The sequence below is a fragment of the Euprymna scolopes genome, chromosome 9 (genome assembly GCF_053919585.1).
Source record: "Euprymna scolopes isolate OS-2025 chromosome 9, ASM5391958v1, whole genome shotgun sequence".
Taxonomy (NCBI): domain Eukaryota; kingdom Metazoa; phylum Mollusca; class Cephalopoda; order Sepiida; family Sepiolidae; genus Euprymna; species Euprymna scolopes.
The window spans coordinates 15,091,270-15,108,423 of NC_136490.1; the positions used below are offsets into that span (position 1 = coordinate 15,091,270).

A 17,154-nucleotide genomic window follows, 5' to 3' on the forward strand; every position below is an offset into this window, starting at 1 on the left:
TAGACATCATCACAACCTGCTCCAGAAGTGACAATATCTATTATATACAGGAGAACGGTGCTTGGATGAAATATTTCTTGAAAGGTATATTTAAATATTCCACAAAGCAGAAATATGAACTTTTTCTAATAAGACGAAGGTGACTATCATACATCTTACGATGGGTCTTGTGGAGACCACGAATTGGTGCCAGGTTAAGCACTCTCTAAAACTTTCGTATGTTGTTTTGTCACACTAGTATTGATTTACATTCATAGAAAGATATTTGTGTTTTATTTCAGTTACACACGAGACATTAAATACGAATAAGCAAAGGTTATGGGGAATTAAAAATACAATGGATTAATGTGCCACATTTCTTCTTTGAATGTAATAAGTATGTAAAAAAAGTGAAAAGGCAGAAGATACATTCTTTCTTACGAAAATGGTACAAATAAACGAGGAGAAACAATGGCTTCTCAGTCGGGTGCCAATCCTCGTTCTTGCAAGGATTCTTTACATTGTGGATATGTTGAACGGCAATCGGCATAGTGGAATTAGTAGACCACGTTCAATTTTAATAACCATATTAGCCGACCCGTGACCCGTTGGGCCAGTATATGTTATAACTAGCTACGGAATAGTGAGTATACAGAATTAATGTATAAACGTGATAATCGTGACGGAAAGAAAATAGTTTTAACAATTACGTAAATGTATTTTTTGTTACATAACAGAAACATTCGTGTAAAAGTATATTAAAATGAAGTAAAAATATAGATAGATTTCTATGAGTCGTTTCAACATTAAACCTAATCATGCCTCCAGTGTGTGCGTGATTATCTTCAGTCGATTTCATATACATAATGAAAAATTAAAAATTGAGTGTTTTATTGATTTTTTTTTTGTTATGATACGGTGCAGCGAACTAAGTATTATGGTTTCCATTCGATGCACAGTTAGAAATTAATATAGATTAATCATCACAATACCACATTATAAGTATGGCGGTTTTCGTTAAAAGTCGCACTTCTTTGTTTACAAAACTATTCGGTAGAAGTGACGTCAAATAAATTTTAACGTATGGATGACCAACACTGTATATAATGTAGCTTTTTTTTAAACCAAATATAAAAATAGAAGTTGTATTTAAGCAGTCTATTTGAACTTTTATGACAAAATTATAACCTTTATAATAAAAATAAGTTTATGCGCTGTTTTTTTTTTGTTTTTTTTTTAATATAACATCAGGTGTTGGCGATTTTTTTAAAATCTAACATAAAAAAATATTTATGAACTTTTTTTTTAATCTATAATATAAATCTCGCCTGTCTGTTTAAATGTATGTACATACGTACGTACGTATGTATGTATGTATGTATGTATGTATGTATGTATGTATGTATGTATGTATGTATGTATGTATGTATGTATGCCTAAAACTTTCAACAGAGGCAATGGATTTTCACGAGATCGGTATCGTTTTGACACTCAAGCTTTCGGACGACAAATATCGAAAAATTGGCTAAAAACATTAATTCCTTTACCGTCAACTGGGCACTTTTCTACAAAAAGGGGTCGCTTTTTTGCCGATATTTTCGAAAGTCATCCCCTCTTTTCGATTGAGTAGCCTTAATTTTAACCTTCGCCACTTCCGGCAAAGACGTCACGTTTTTTTCACCTTCTTTTCTTCTTTCGTGGAACGGGTTTGAACCTGCCTGCTTACCAAGTTTTTATATTTTGCTCAACACACACCTCAAAACGCTCAGACAACGCCGGCTAGTATAGTTATAAACTGTTTTTCCCCCCAATAATATGTTTATGAACTGTTTTTTTAATCCAACAAAAAAAGCAGTTCATGAATATATAAAACAACAACAACAAAAAAAAAAAAAACAGTTTCTAAATATTTTTTAAAAATCTCGTTGGAAAAAACAGTTCAGAAATATTTTTCATAACAGTCATATTTTTATGTATGCTGTAAAGTAATTGCTAACACCTCTGATGTTTAATGAAAAAAAAATGATAAAGGTTATAATTTTGTTATACAATTTGAAATAAAGACTATTTGAATAGTACCTTAGTAAATTTTCATTTGATTTCAACGTTAACATTTTCCTTTTAAATGACGACGTCTGCAAGTTTTCGGGTATGCTGAAAAGGAATATCGCATTTAAAAATTCCACATTTAAAATTTCCGCAAATAAGTAGTTTTCCGAATATTAAGCAATCTAATTCCTCATCTTAAAAGTTGTTAACCGATTGTATTATTTCAACGCCCAAGCAAGACGATTTGAGTTTTATATTATAATAGATTCAACATTGTTTGCTTATTCAGATTGGCACTTATAGCGATAAACAAAAATGAGAAACTTTTATATTGTACCTCCTTGTCACAGAATGAAAATTGTATATTCCACAAAAAAAAAAAAAACGCAAAAATTGATCAAATAGTTTTTTTATTTGCAAAAAGCAAATTTTCCATTTTTCTAACAGATAAGTGACAACAATGCCATATTTCTCCAGAGAATACATTTAGGGGAGGTAATTAGTGATTTTGACAGTTTTCAGTGTCTGCCCTTGTTCACCGATTCGTTGATTTCATTTTTTTCTCCCTCAACGAAACAGAGTAAAATTTGATTAACTTACGTAATTTTTGAAATTTTATATTCGTCTCTTGACTGGTGCGTACATCATACAGACATTTCTGTATTTTCTTTAATTTTAAATGCCGCCATTAGTGCCAATCTGAATAAGCACCTAACAGTAAATAAGTCCAAAATATGGGACCTACTTAACAATATAAAACATATGTAAAGATGTTTCATATTAAAACTACTAGCTTTGCGTGATTTTTTATTATCTCTCCCTCCCCCTCTAACTCTCTTCCCAGCAATGGCTAGCTGGTAGTCAGTGAAAGTTAACAGTTGTTTGTAGACAAAATGTTTACAGTAAAATAAAGTCATTAAATTTTGTCATTCACTTGTTAACGCGACAACAAAGATAACGATAACAGAAGAAGAAAATAGAACGGTTCCTATCTGATCTGCATCTCCTATAGCAACTTTTGTAAAAATCCTTTAAAAGATAAATATTAGTTTTCTGGGTCTATTTCAAAGATAATAAAGTAAAGTCCTAAGATATTAAATTAAATAAACACCTTGTTTGTACAAAAAAAAAAAAAGAAGCTAAATTAGCCCCCCAAAAGCGAGTAATTCTGTGGTTCGCAAAATCGCAACTAATAAAGTTTTGTAAAGACGATTATACGGAAGCCCAAAATAATAGCCAATCGAAACGCTGTTTCAAAATGTGGTCATGATATGAAAAGGGGGTAGGGTGCCAGTTTTCTTAATTTTTCCCCTGACGTGCATCCGTATATTCCTATCCTGAACGTTGTATCATTTATATCATTTTTTTATTTAATTATTTTTTTATGTTCCTGTTTTAAAATTAATTTTTTAAAATTATTCTTCAAGATTATATAAAAATCACATTACGCTAAAAGTTTCACATTCATGCGAGCAAGGAAATTAATGAAATGTTGCATATAAAAATTATGCGAAATCTGTAATTTAAAATAAAAGTAGGAGTATTTTGGCTATTATGATTTTTTTGTGTGAAAATATTAAATAAACAATGCTTAATTCAGTGGTAATATCGGTCGTTCGAGAAATTAGTTTTTCTTCGAGTTATATCGAATTCATTAATACGGACTTTAGGGGCTTTTTTTCGTAATGTTTCTGTAAAAATTAAATATTAAAAAAAAAAATTATTATAATTTACGATGCATTATTTTCATAAAAAAAGCAGAAATAAATTTGTTTTTTTTACTACAGAAAACCATAACTTTAGTAAAGGTATTTTTTGTTTAAACAAAATAATACATTTCCACTAAGATTTAAATAAAATAATTAGTTCATTATATTCCGTAATCAGTATTTTATAAATACTGAAAATTTGATTACAATTGGTTGATTTCCTGATTTTTGGTGAATTTCTAAGTAAGGGAAGGAGTCAAAATGTTTATATATTTGGAGCATCGGCATTCATTTTGCACGTACCTCCTTTGAGGAGTTGACAAGAGGAAGCTAACGTAATGCTGAAAAAGAATTAAACAACAGAGCAACAAGTTTGTTTGCATGTTTGTTTGGTTTTGTATCCAGTAATATTTATTACAGCTACCAGAGAAGAGAGAAATACAGCTGCTGCAATCATCACTAGCAGAGACGGGGAAAGCAAACAACTCTGTTATTGCTGCGAAAACACTATGGCAGTAACTACTACAGCCATGCTCACAGAAAGACGTCACTCTCTACTAAGCATTTACTGACATGCACGTAAGTGAGATGAACAGCTGTTTCTGTCAACAAAGAAAACACTGAATAATACATGGAGATCAAAGAAAATTCCCATGCAGCACTAGTTATGTAGCTATCAATACATTTTGATGTGTCCTGTAAAGGGATATATTTTGTTTGAAGTAGCTGAATAGTCTTGGTAATCTAGTAAGTCGCTTTAATGAACAGTTGTTCTTAATTAAAGCTTTAGGCTGTTGGCGTATCTTTCAATGTCTCTTCCAGCTTTCATACTCGTCCATATTTATGGTTTAACCAACCAATCATATTCTTGTGTGGATGAACCCGAATGTATTCTTTACATCACGTTGAATACAATCTTCTGTAAGAATTCAATATGTTTTATTCAATTGAAATCGAAAATAGATTCCTTTGCTTGTTTTCTACAATAGGTTACCATTCCATGCATTGGTTTACTTCCCTCTTAGTCATTACATTTTATTCAACAATGAAAACCAATTTGCATTCCGTAGAATCTGATATTAATGCATTATCATTTTTAAAATTAGTCTTTATGCAATTTTTTTCAGAGAGGCAATCTTAAAAATTGCAATGAAGAATTTGAATGTCTTGGAGATTAATTAGGTCTAAGTAACTCAGAAAGCCATGAGTAATTCAAATCAACGTAGAAAATGTCCACTTGTTTTGCCAACTGGAAAAATAGACTCTGTGATTAAGAATGGCTGTCCGACTTCCCCATATCTATGACAAAGCAACCGGAAGTTTTGAAGAATTTATGAAGCAGAAAATAATCCATCTTTTCTGAAGTCGGTTAAAAAATATTTACTTTGACATGAATACTCGTTATTATTTTTTGATGGATTGGAAACAAACAAAGAAGAAGATTCAAAATGTCTGCCGATTTCTGTTTAAACACAATTGTGGCAGTTCATTAATATTTATTATTACTTTTTGATGAATTAGAAGAAGAAGAAGAAGAAGAAGAAGAAGAGATCCAAAATGGCTGCCGATTATAGATATTCTCTTATGGTATTTCACAACTTTTGGAAACAAGAAATCATTTTCATGCTTCACTAACAATCTGGATTAACCAATATGGATGTCATTTTTCAAGAAGGAAGAATTGATCTTTATAAATTAATTCATTGTAATTGAAACAAATTTCTTCATCAGATACAACTAAAAAATGAACAACAAAATCGCAAGATGTATCCTCTCTACTTAAAGTATGTATAAAATTTCGCTAGAAGTTTAAAGTTTCAGAAAAGACTACATAGCAGGATATGACGTCATCAGAAAAGAAACAGCAAGAGTAATGTTTTATTTGACTTACCCTGTCAAGATCAACTGTTTTGTTTTCAATTTTGACCCTTTAGTGACAATTTCTACCGGCTAAAAACCAAATCAAAAATGTGCTACAGACCCAAATACTCTATATATCAAATTTCAACTCTGTAGGCTAACTATTCAGAGACAAGTTTGGTAGAGACTTTTCGCACACACACCAACACTACAACACTATATGTTACAAGACAAGGCTGTCCCCTTTTCCTGTAAATAAGAAAAACATTAGATAAGTGGAAAATGAGATTAGGATAAGCCGAAACTCGAACCTTGTAAGCAACGTTCAGAGATAGATTTAGAATTGGAATGTTAGAATTTCGCTATTGTTTTGGAAAAAGTTAGTTATTGTTTGTATTGTAAAAAGAATTTAATTGTTCATTCTTTTATGAAAACTGAATTAAAAAGGTCAGCTAAAAAAGAATGAACAATACAAATTAAAAATATATTGAAAAAAATAGGTTAGGTTGAAAAATAGCTTAGTGAGAATTCTTTGTTTGCAGAAGTGTGTTTGGAGAACGTGTGCTGAGCCACGTGAGTGGTCACGTTTAGAACCACACATCTGACGTAATAACCAAAAGGGAATTCTCAATAATAGGAGAGGATTAGCAAATTAGTCAGAGAGTCGACAGTCGGCAGTCGAGCAGAGGAGGCAGAACAGTTGAGCCTGCTAGTAAGAGAGAGAGAGAGAGTTGGAGTCAGGGTCCTTTGGAAGCGAAGGAAAAAACATTTAACCATGTAGAAACGAATTTGAATTCCTGACATCATCATCATTTCGACTGGTCAAATGAAATAAAGAACACCATCGATTTTTGTAACTGTTGTCTTCGTGTCGTCATTCAACAATTGAAGGTAATGTATTAATCATCTTAATATGAACTTTGTATAATCCTCTTCGAAGTAATGTGTCCCCCTCCTCCATTATAAGTAATGATTATCCCCCCCTGATGTAAAAGAACTGATCACCCTCTCTCCTCACTAATACATGTTATAAGAATCCACAGAACTGTAATATGTATAAATGTCTTCTCTCTCTCCCTGTTATAAATGTCTTGTCTCCATCATCGTTACCTCTGTATTATATGTCCCCGTCATCTCTCGATATATGATCCCCAATATGAAACCCCTGCTATACAACATCTAAGTTTTTGTGCCCGTGATCATTTTTATTCGGCAAGAGTAAAAAGAAAAAAAAAACCATACCACGGAAACACAATGTAAGGGTCCATGGAAGAAAAAAAAAGACACACCACGAAAAAAAAACAAAAACAAACAAAGAAAAAATGTTAGACGAAATAAAACAATAATAATAATAAAAAAGAAATACATACATGCACACAATAGAAAAAAGTGAATATATATATATATATATATATATATATATATATATATATATATATATATATACATGTGCTAGAACGTTTCCATCTTAAATTCTATGCAATTATGTAAAATCTAGAAATTATGCATACAATTAAGTCTAATAGTGAAATAAAATTAATCATCTTATAAGAAACCATAAAAAATGAAAAATTAATTAACGCTCATTTTTCAAATGAATATGCAAATTATTTAACCTTCATGTAGTTGCTCACATATCCATGACTGAATATATTAAAAAGTTCGTATGAATAATTTTTACATAGAAAAAGTAGGCTTTTAATATCAATATCAGTGTGAGAAAAAATTCTCATCTTTATAGATACATAGATAAACTATTAAAAAAATATTGCATCAGTTTAGCAAGTTTAAACAAATTAAACTTTTATTTTTATTAAATGTAATTAATGACAAATTACAACTAAAAAAAACATCATTTGCATTATTTATACTACTGTTCTCATCTTGAGTGTTATTTTCACAACATTTTGACCAAGATAAACATGGGAATCTTTCTGTGGAATCAGTAATTTGTACAGAACTTTGAACCCTTTATTTAAGTCATAGGAATAGTTAATTCTCATTCCATCAGCCATGACCGGGTAGAAGTCTTAAGCAATTCGTAATTGTATTCCTAGTATCGCCTGCACTTAAGATTGAACCTTCACAAAAGAGTGTCACTTAGAACTGAATTTTACCTAAGTACTTCATCCGTTATTATATATTAGGACCCTACGCCAATAAGTAGAGATTATATAAGCTACTATGAATTTTGGTAAGAGTTAAAAAGTACATGTCAGGATAACCTGACGGCAAATGAAAATAGACCCACCTACTGCTGGCGTGATTGAAGATTATCTCCATAGACAAAACATACTAGAAATAAAGGTGTCGAATTATATGACAGAGATAATGTCATGTGTTTGTAGAACAGAACTGAGTTTTACTTTGTCAGAGTCGGGAAGCAAGACAGGCGACATGCATCTGACAATGTAGGAAGAATCAAAGTGAATGTTGCCCTGAGACTCTGTCTGTATGCCGTCATCTTAAGACGAAGTTAGATAAACAAGTTAAGAAGTAATTAGAATTATATATTGATCTCTCCTCCCATGAACAACTTCTCTCTAAATAAAACCTTTAAAACCCAGTCAGTCCCCATTGTGCTTCCATACAGCCCTCACATGGAAAAATGACGATTGGGGAATAAAGATGAGCAACTGCACACGTATGTAAAAAAAAAGAACTTTGTTTTGTTGATTTGTTTTTTTTTTATTGTTCATGGACGAAAGTGCAAAAGTGCGAATTTATGTACAAATTGGTTTATGTAACATTCAAAATGAGTTCTTGTGAGCGACACTAAAAATGTACCATTGACCAAAATATTAAAACCATTCAAAAAAATTTTTTTTTTTTTAATTCTCATTAAACAGAAACACTTTCTTTTATTTAGCAACGTTTGTCTAAATGAAAATATGCTGCATAATTATATATATATATATATATATATATATATATACAGTGATGATCATATTTATTGGCACGGTAAAATAAAAGTTAAATTTTGTCTAATAAATTCTAAAAAAGGGATTAAATTAAAGAAAATAACAAAGTATATTATGTATTTTTAACTGGCCTTTCCGATGCAGCAATCGGATTTTAGAAAAAATAAATAACAAAGGAACAACAAACATAATTGCAAAAAACCCTTGTTCAAAATTATTGGCACGGCTTTGTTTTTCTTTTAGTATCAGTATAATATCAATCAATTTCCGGTTTACGTGCTTTCTGAACTTTTTTATAGCCATATTATGCTTGTTTAACGCTAATTCAGTGAATAATTTTTTTCAGATAATTTTTAGATAGCGATTTATTTAAACTATTATAAGTGACTAAATTATAATTTTCAATCGCCATGGTTAAACCTAAGGAACACAGCGAAGACGTCAGGAAGCTTGTTGTAGCATGCCATACCAATGGGGAGGGCTATGATAAGATTTCAAAGAAGCTAAACCTTCCCAAATCCACTGTTAGAGCCATAATAAACAAGTTCAAATCGCAAGGCCACGTTATGAGTTTAGAGGGTAGAGGGAGAAAAAGGATTCTTTCCCCAAGAGATGAACGGAAAATTGTTCGACAAGTAAAACAAAACCCAAGGATCTCTGTTGGGGAAATTGTTGATGAACAGAGCACCTCTGGAGTGAATGTATCTCGACATACAGTTGGTAGAGTTTTGAAGAGAGCTGGTTTAAAAGCATGTCGTCCGAGAAAGACTCCCTTATTGAAGCCTATGCACCTGAAAGCAAGGCTAGCCTTTGCAAAACGTCATATTGATAAAGATGTTGCATTCTGGAAACGTGTTCTATGGACTGACGAAACGAAAATAGAGTTATTTGGCCATAATAAAGTGTCTTATATTTACAGAAAATCTGGCGAAGCTTTCCTGCCTAAGAACACCATACCCACAGTGAAGCACGGTGGAGGCAGTTTGATGTTTTGGGGATCCTTTGCTGCCTCTGGACCAGGGCGACTTGTTAAGGTCACAGGTAGCATAAAAAAGGAAGATTATGTTAAAATATTGGATGAAAACCTGAAAGACTCTGCTAAAGAGCTCTCACTTGGTCGTCGTTGGTGGTTCATGCAAGATAATGACCCAAAGCATTCGGCTAAACTGACTAAGAAATGGCTTGAGGACAATCATATTAATGTTTTGGAGTGGCCATCACAAAGCCCAGACCTTAATCCAATTGAAAATTTATGGAGAACATTAAAATTGAGGGTAATGCAAAGGAAGCCTAAGAATCTTATTCAATTGGAGGATTATTGTCAGGAAGAGTGGGCTAAAATTACTACTGAAGAGTGCAACAACTTGGTTGTAAACTATGAAAAGCGACTGAGGAAGGTAATAAAGGCCAAAGGCTATACAATTGATTATTAAATAAATCGTGCCAATAATTTTGAACAAGGGTTTTTTGCAATTATGTTTGTTGTTCCTTTGTTATTTATTTTTTCTAAAATCCGATTGCTGCATCGGAAAGGCCAGTTAAAAATACATAATATACTTTGTTATTTTCTTTAATTTAATCCCTTTTTTAGAATTCATTAGACAAAATTTAACTTTTATTTTACCGTGCCAATAAATATGATCATCACTGTATATATATATATATATATATATATATATATATATATATATATAAGGTAGCTTCCTTCAGTTTTGATAGACTATGGATATCCATTGGAAGGATGGCTGCATGTGAAATTTTTGTAGCAGGAGTTGCGCAATTTCTAACCACACCTCTCCTGAGTCGGCGTTGTTAATACTAGTAGCAAGTGGAGGTTCAGGACGACTGGAAACAATGCTGAGACAAGCAGAGAGCACATACAGCGCCTAGAATTCCCAAATAGTCACCCATCCGGTACTAGCCATGTTCAACATTGCTTAACGTCGGTGATCTGATGAGAACCAGTGTGTCAACGTGATTATGCCGTATATTATAGTAATTCTCCAAGTTACAAATATCAAGTTTGGTATTTATTTCAAGTTGGTTATTTATTACTTTTCAAAAGGTATTCATTATAATATTGTTTCATATTGCGACTAACAAGTCTGCAAAATTATGTTATTGCTGCATATTTAGTCACATACTCACCTGAAGTCCTACCTAACTAATATTCCTGGTGAACCAAGTGCAAAAGAGATTCAGACAATTGCACTTAAGGGAACAGCGAGGATACTAAAAAGAGCTCTCGGTTGGTTTCAATAAAAAAGCGGGGCAATGTTGGCAGCTGGTTTGGCTGCCCCATACCCAGCATTACAATCTTCAAAGGAAGAAAAATAAAAAATAAAAAAAATCAGATGTTTCCCTTAAAAACTTATCAAAACACCATTTTGGACAACTTACATCAATTTATTTAATGAATATTGACGTTACTTTTCTTGTGATAAAGTTAAGATGAAAGACTTTGCTGATATGCAGGTTACTAATTTAGTGATTATCACCAATATGATAGTTCTATGACGAATGTTTCCGGGGAGTGTTACTCGGTTGAGGAATATCCTGGGAACACAACCAGCTCCCCGGGGGAATAAACGATATCAAATGATAGGCATATGAAAACAATAACGGCTGGCATAGGTTGCTTCTTAAGTCTTCATTGCGTTGTTACAGGCAGCATTTCCATCGCCGGCATTAATGGCAGGGACCGCTTATTGAAATCGAACGCTTGTACAAAAATAGCGAACAAATGCATTTTTATAAAAATATAAAATTTATTTTATGTTTAACAATGGAGGAGCATATTTAGTCGTTGACACGTTGCGTGCGCACAAAACTGCTATCTCCGTCTGGTGCGTGCAGGATCCATGCCTCAACTGTTTAAAACGATACACTCATATTCAATTCTCTCTTTCTTCATTGAAAGAGAGAGGAAGGGAGAGAGGAGAGAGAGAAAGAGAGGGAGTGAGAGAGAAAGAAGGGGAGTGAGATGTTTCATCGCCAATATTTTTTTTTTCAAAATCAAATGTCAACATAGCTTAAATTATTCGGTGCACCGAAGTCATAAACAGCTGTCAATCTTTGTGTGCCGACAGTGTCAACCTTTATCAATTTGTGTTCTCACTGAATTGTGCGCATTTTTGCCTCCGCACAAGTACAGAACAAGTAAGGTTTATTAATGTATAAGCCCCAGCTCCCCAAAAGGGGCGTTCTTCATTGTGGCACAATCCCAATCACATATTTAACATTGCCTTCAGTATTCCAACACACAAATAAATTCACTTAGATGTGTATGGATAGAATCTCAGTACTAAAATCATTATTTGCATCAAATTATAATTTAGAATTCGTTTTATTAACCCATGCTGAATTTATTCCATGTCATTTATCAAGATTGGAATTGTTAATGATCCTATTAAGATGTGGATGAATTCCATGTTCAGATGCACAATACTGATCTGATTAGACACATGATGAGAAAGAAAAAAATAAACATAGACGGAAAAATAACAAATAAAATGAAGAAGATAATGAAGAATGTTTAGAAATATATCTATATAAGTCTATCTCCTTCACAGTCTGTTCAAAATTAAGTCTAATACTTTCTTAATTATCTACATCAATATCTTCATATATAAATATGTTCATCCATTCATCACCTACTTTACCTATCGCCTACATTCAATGCATCTACCTTATAAGATACACCTATTCATATATCTTCTTATATATAAAACTAAGTCGATTTTCCCTACTTCTTTTACTGAAGTAGCTTTGTTAACAAAAGGTACATACTTTAAACTATTAATTCAGTAAAACTTCGCAGATATTGGTCTGTGTTATTATATATTATATATATTATATATATTATGAGTCAATGTCGAATAGGATTAAAAGTGTGTATAAAGAAAATCTAGTTAAACTCTCGAAGTTAGATGACTATAGAAATGCATCTAACAAATCGATATTTAATTCAGCCTAGCCATTGAGAAATTTTCAGCCTTTGCAATCAAATTCAACTTGAGAATTCTTACATTCACTATTCATTTTGATTGGCTAATTAATATCGATGAATATCCAATAAAAATCCAATACTACAAAATAATCAGTTCAAATATTTAAAAAATGCAACTGTTCACTTTCAGAAAAACTAAATAGAAAACACGGCAATATACAAAAGAATGACATTCAATAATATGGTCTTAGATTGAATGTTTTCTTGTTATCATTGTGGCAAACTGGTCAATGACATCGTCAAAATCTTTCTTGTAACTTCGTTTCCAATGAACAGCACAACCAGATCCGAGAATCTCGACTCATAGTTGATCGGAGACCATTTTTTTTTATAAGTTTAAATTTGGAGAAAAGTTTTGCACACAGTGCCACTGGAACACATATTGTAAGAAAGAATCTTAGAGTCAGCGTGAAATATAGCACTGGCTCAACAAAGTTTCGATTGATGATAAACTGTAGGAACTGCAGTGCAGTCCAGTGCTTGGCTTCTCCCACTTTAATTTCAGCAGTAGGTGGTGCCTTAAACGTAAAATTTCTAAACAAATTCATCATACACAGCAGTGAGTTTAGTAACATACAATTGTATTTCTTTGTATTCGGCACAAATAATATGGAATAGAGGGGTCATAAATTATTTTTGGGGAGGGAGTCATATGCCCACCTGTGAAATTTTGTGTCTCCACCACTGTTTTAAGACTATTTTTGGCCTGGTTGAATAATGTTGTTGGAGTGATATTGTGTCACCCCTCCTCTGCTGGCACCCCCGTTTAGCTACGCCACACATATAGCAAGTTATTTTTATAACTTGCTATTATATATATATATATATATATATATATATATATATATATATATATATATATATATATATATATATATATTATATTCGTAATTACACTAAAGAAGGCCGAAGGATGTCGAAAATTTTGTTTTTTAGAAAAAAGTTTTTTTCAAAAATATATTTTGGTAATTCTACACCTCAACAAATAAAAAACAAAGAAAAGATATAAGCATTTATACATTTCTCGTATTGATTTTATATAAATACTAGAAGGGACACCCGACGTTGCACGGAATTGAATGAGTATAAACGAATGCTCCACAATTCCAATAGTCATTGCAATCAGTGAAATCGTCCATTCGTCAATCAAATCGAGTTACATCCTGCTCTAATCGGCAACTTGAATTAAAATTTAAAATACAAAAGTCAATATAGAAATAAAAATTACAATAAGTTTACCAAGGTAATCAAAATGGTAAACTTAAAATATATTATAAATATTAAAGAGTTAATATTTACAAGTAATCTCAACCAGATGTAAAAGCTCAATAAAACCGAAAAGGAAATAGAGCTCATAATATGAACAAATGATTAATAAAACATGTTAAAAAACATCTTGAAAAAGAGTTACAAACATATTTAATTTTAAAAAGGAAGCACAAGATAAGTGGATAGTCCTTAATCCACGGAGTTTCAACGAAATACTCTCCTTCTCATCAACGGGCAGGAATTAGCAAAATGCGGGATCGGATTTTGTATGTAAAAGTATTTAATGAAACCACAAGTAAGTCACAGATCTTACTTGGTTAAAAAAAGGGTGAGGTAAGAGGAATAGGAGGTAAAAGAATATATAAACAAATATATATACATATTTAGTAAGATGATTGATGATTTATAATTCAAATTCAAATTCAAAATTAAAAATCTGTTTCATAAGAAGGAAAACAACAAAGCCAATAAATTGTACGATCGTTTCGGAAACGATGTTTTTATTGAGATAGACATTAAGTCATGGATAATAATTTTAACATATAGTTTTTTGAAACAAAGTCTCCTCATCAGTAAAAATATTAGGTGTTTTTTTTTTTTAATAAAAGACACCATAAATAATCCTAGCATTTTTTAAGTAAGGCAGATGTATCTGGAAAATATTAAAATATAAAGGAAAATAGTTACTTATTGATGTTGATAAACAAAGTAAGTTGAGAGTAAAAAACTAGACTAAAATTTGGTTTAAATATAAGGTTATAATAAAATGTTTTTAAGAAAATTTTATATATATATATATATATATATATATACTTTATAATAGTTCGCCTTTTGAAAATCGTAATTATCGTCAAAGCATTCATTTGGATGTTAAATGTAGCTTACAAATGCTTGAAATGTTGAATTTTCAAAGTAAACGCCAATGGAATATTTTTAACGGCTAAAATACGTTAGTAGAACCTAATTTAAATGAAATAATAGATTTGAAAAAATAAAGGGAGATAATCGTATTTGGCTAGGAAAATGATCAGAGGGAGATAATCAGCCTTTATGCGGTTTTATATAATATAAAAGAATCTTATTGAAAGTAATTAACTATAATTAATAATCATTTATTCATTTATTGAACTTAATAAAAATAGTAACATGCAAAGGTTAAATTTAAATAGATATTTAAATAAGATATAAAATAATGGTAAATATATCAGATAAACTAATAATAATAATAATAATAATAATAATAATAATAATAATAATAATAATAATAATAATCATGATCCAAATTTTATTAATAAAATTATTAAATTATAAATTACAAATTCTAAGATAGATAATTAATAAGAAACGTTTTTAATGACTTATGGTGGTTTATATTTGTTAAATCTAAACCAACGTTTATGAATGCATGGAGAGAAAAGATCATATTTTGAATTTAGGAGGGTGGTTTTATTTTTGATATCATCATATTTTAAAATCTTAAGGGCTTCATATCTACAAAGTGCACAGAATCTGTCCCCCGGCATATATACTTTATATGATCCTATTATTTCCCATTTCAAATTGAAGGAAATATTCTTATCATTGAGTCGACAAATGTTTAGATAGAGTGGTTTGGTTCACCAGGGAGGGATTTTTAAGAGTGTTTGTGGGTTGAAATCCCATGTTTAATAAGTCCAGATGTGGAACCGAAGTAGATTGCTTTTGTTTAATATACTTGTTGTTAGGTGGATTAGGGGTGGCATTAGTATGTAATGGATTAGTTTGTATTTGATTGGTAGATTGGTTAAAGGGAGTGTAGTTATTTAATCATGTGGTCGAGCTACGGTTGTCATTAACATCATTTAAATTTGGGGTTTGTGATACTGTGCAGCAATAAACAACATTTTTTATTTTGCAGGTACCTTGTAGAGGGCATCTATTTTTCTTCTACATTAAAGCCTGCTATAGTTTCTGAATTTGTATTTTGTATCTTATTAATTTTTTATTGTTAGAACTAATTATCTTTTGATGAAGGTTTGGCATAGTTGAGTAATATTTTACTGATGAGGAGACTTTGTTTAAAAAAAAACTCTATGTTAAAATTATTGTCATGACTTAATGTCTATCTCAATAAAAACATCGTTTCCGAAACGATCGTACAAATCGACTTTATTGTGTTCCTTCTTATGAAACAGATTTTTAATTTTAATTTGAATTATCAATCATCTTACTAAATATTAAAGTAGCTCTAGGATATACATGCCTATCGAACTTATTATATATCTACATTACAACGAGCACTGTTTTCTTTCCTTGTATTTTAATTAAATTAGTGATTTTACTATTACATTAAAATACACTCTGCTCTGTAGACTGCTGTTCTAACCCCCTTTAAATTATATACATATATATACATACATATATATATATATATACATATATACAGGATGACCAAAAAAAAAACGGGCCCCAACTCTAATTAGGCCCCGTTTCTTAGTGTTTTGTCCGAATGAAATGAAACTTTGGTCATAACTAGTTTATTATATTGAAAACATCACATCAAAACACTAGGGTTTTTATGCCTTTTTTCTCCGTTCTACAACATATATTCTAGATAGCCTCCATTTAGCTTTTGTTTTTTTGGGGGGGGTCATCGTGTATATATATATATATATATATATATATATGTGTGTGTGTGTGTGTGTGTGTGTGTGTATGTGTATATATGTGTATATATATATATATGTATATATCTTGTAATATATATATATATATATATATATATATATATATTCTTCTAGCTATTTCTATGTAAACATCAACTTCTTTATAATTCTATTTTAATGTCTATTTTCATGAATAATTAAATGGATTTATAAATGTCTATTTACTATTTATTCATACATCCGTTTTTAAATATTTATGTTCATTTACATATTTAGCATATTTCTATTTAAAATGGAGTTTATATTTATCTATTCATATAGTTAAAATTATATATGAAAACATATCTACGTGTTTATATATATATATATATATATATATATATATATATATATATATATATATATATATATATATATAAATCGAGAAGTAAAAATTAAGTTTACAAGCCAAAAGCTTCTGTAAACTTAAAGTGAATATAAATATTAATATTTATATAGTAATCCAACCAAATAAAAAAGCTATAAAAATACAGGAAATAGGAAATACAGCTTGTCATAAAAGAACACAATTATTGAAGCTGAATGAACAATAGAACAGTTTGGAATGATAAAATTGTCGCCCTAAAGAAAATAACACTACAGCTTTATTTTAAAACTTTTATTGAAAAAATCGATTCAGGTAACTTGATGATGTAGTAGGACTGATATCTATT

General features: G+C 30.8%; 1 pseudogene; it reads right to left on the minus strand.

Moving 5' to 3' along the window:
- Window positions 1–10,392: 10,392 nt before the first annotated feature.
- Window positions 10,393–10,509, minus strand: LOC145285102 (5S ribosomal RNA; annotated as a pseudogene).
- Window positions 10,510–17,154: the final 6,645 nt, after the last annotated feature.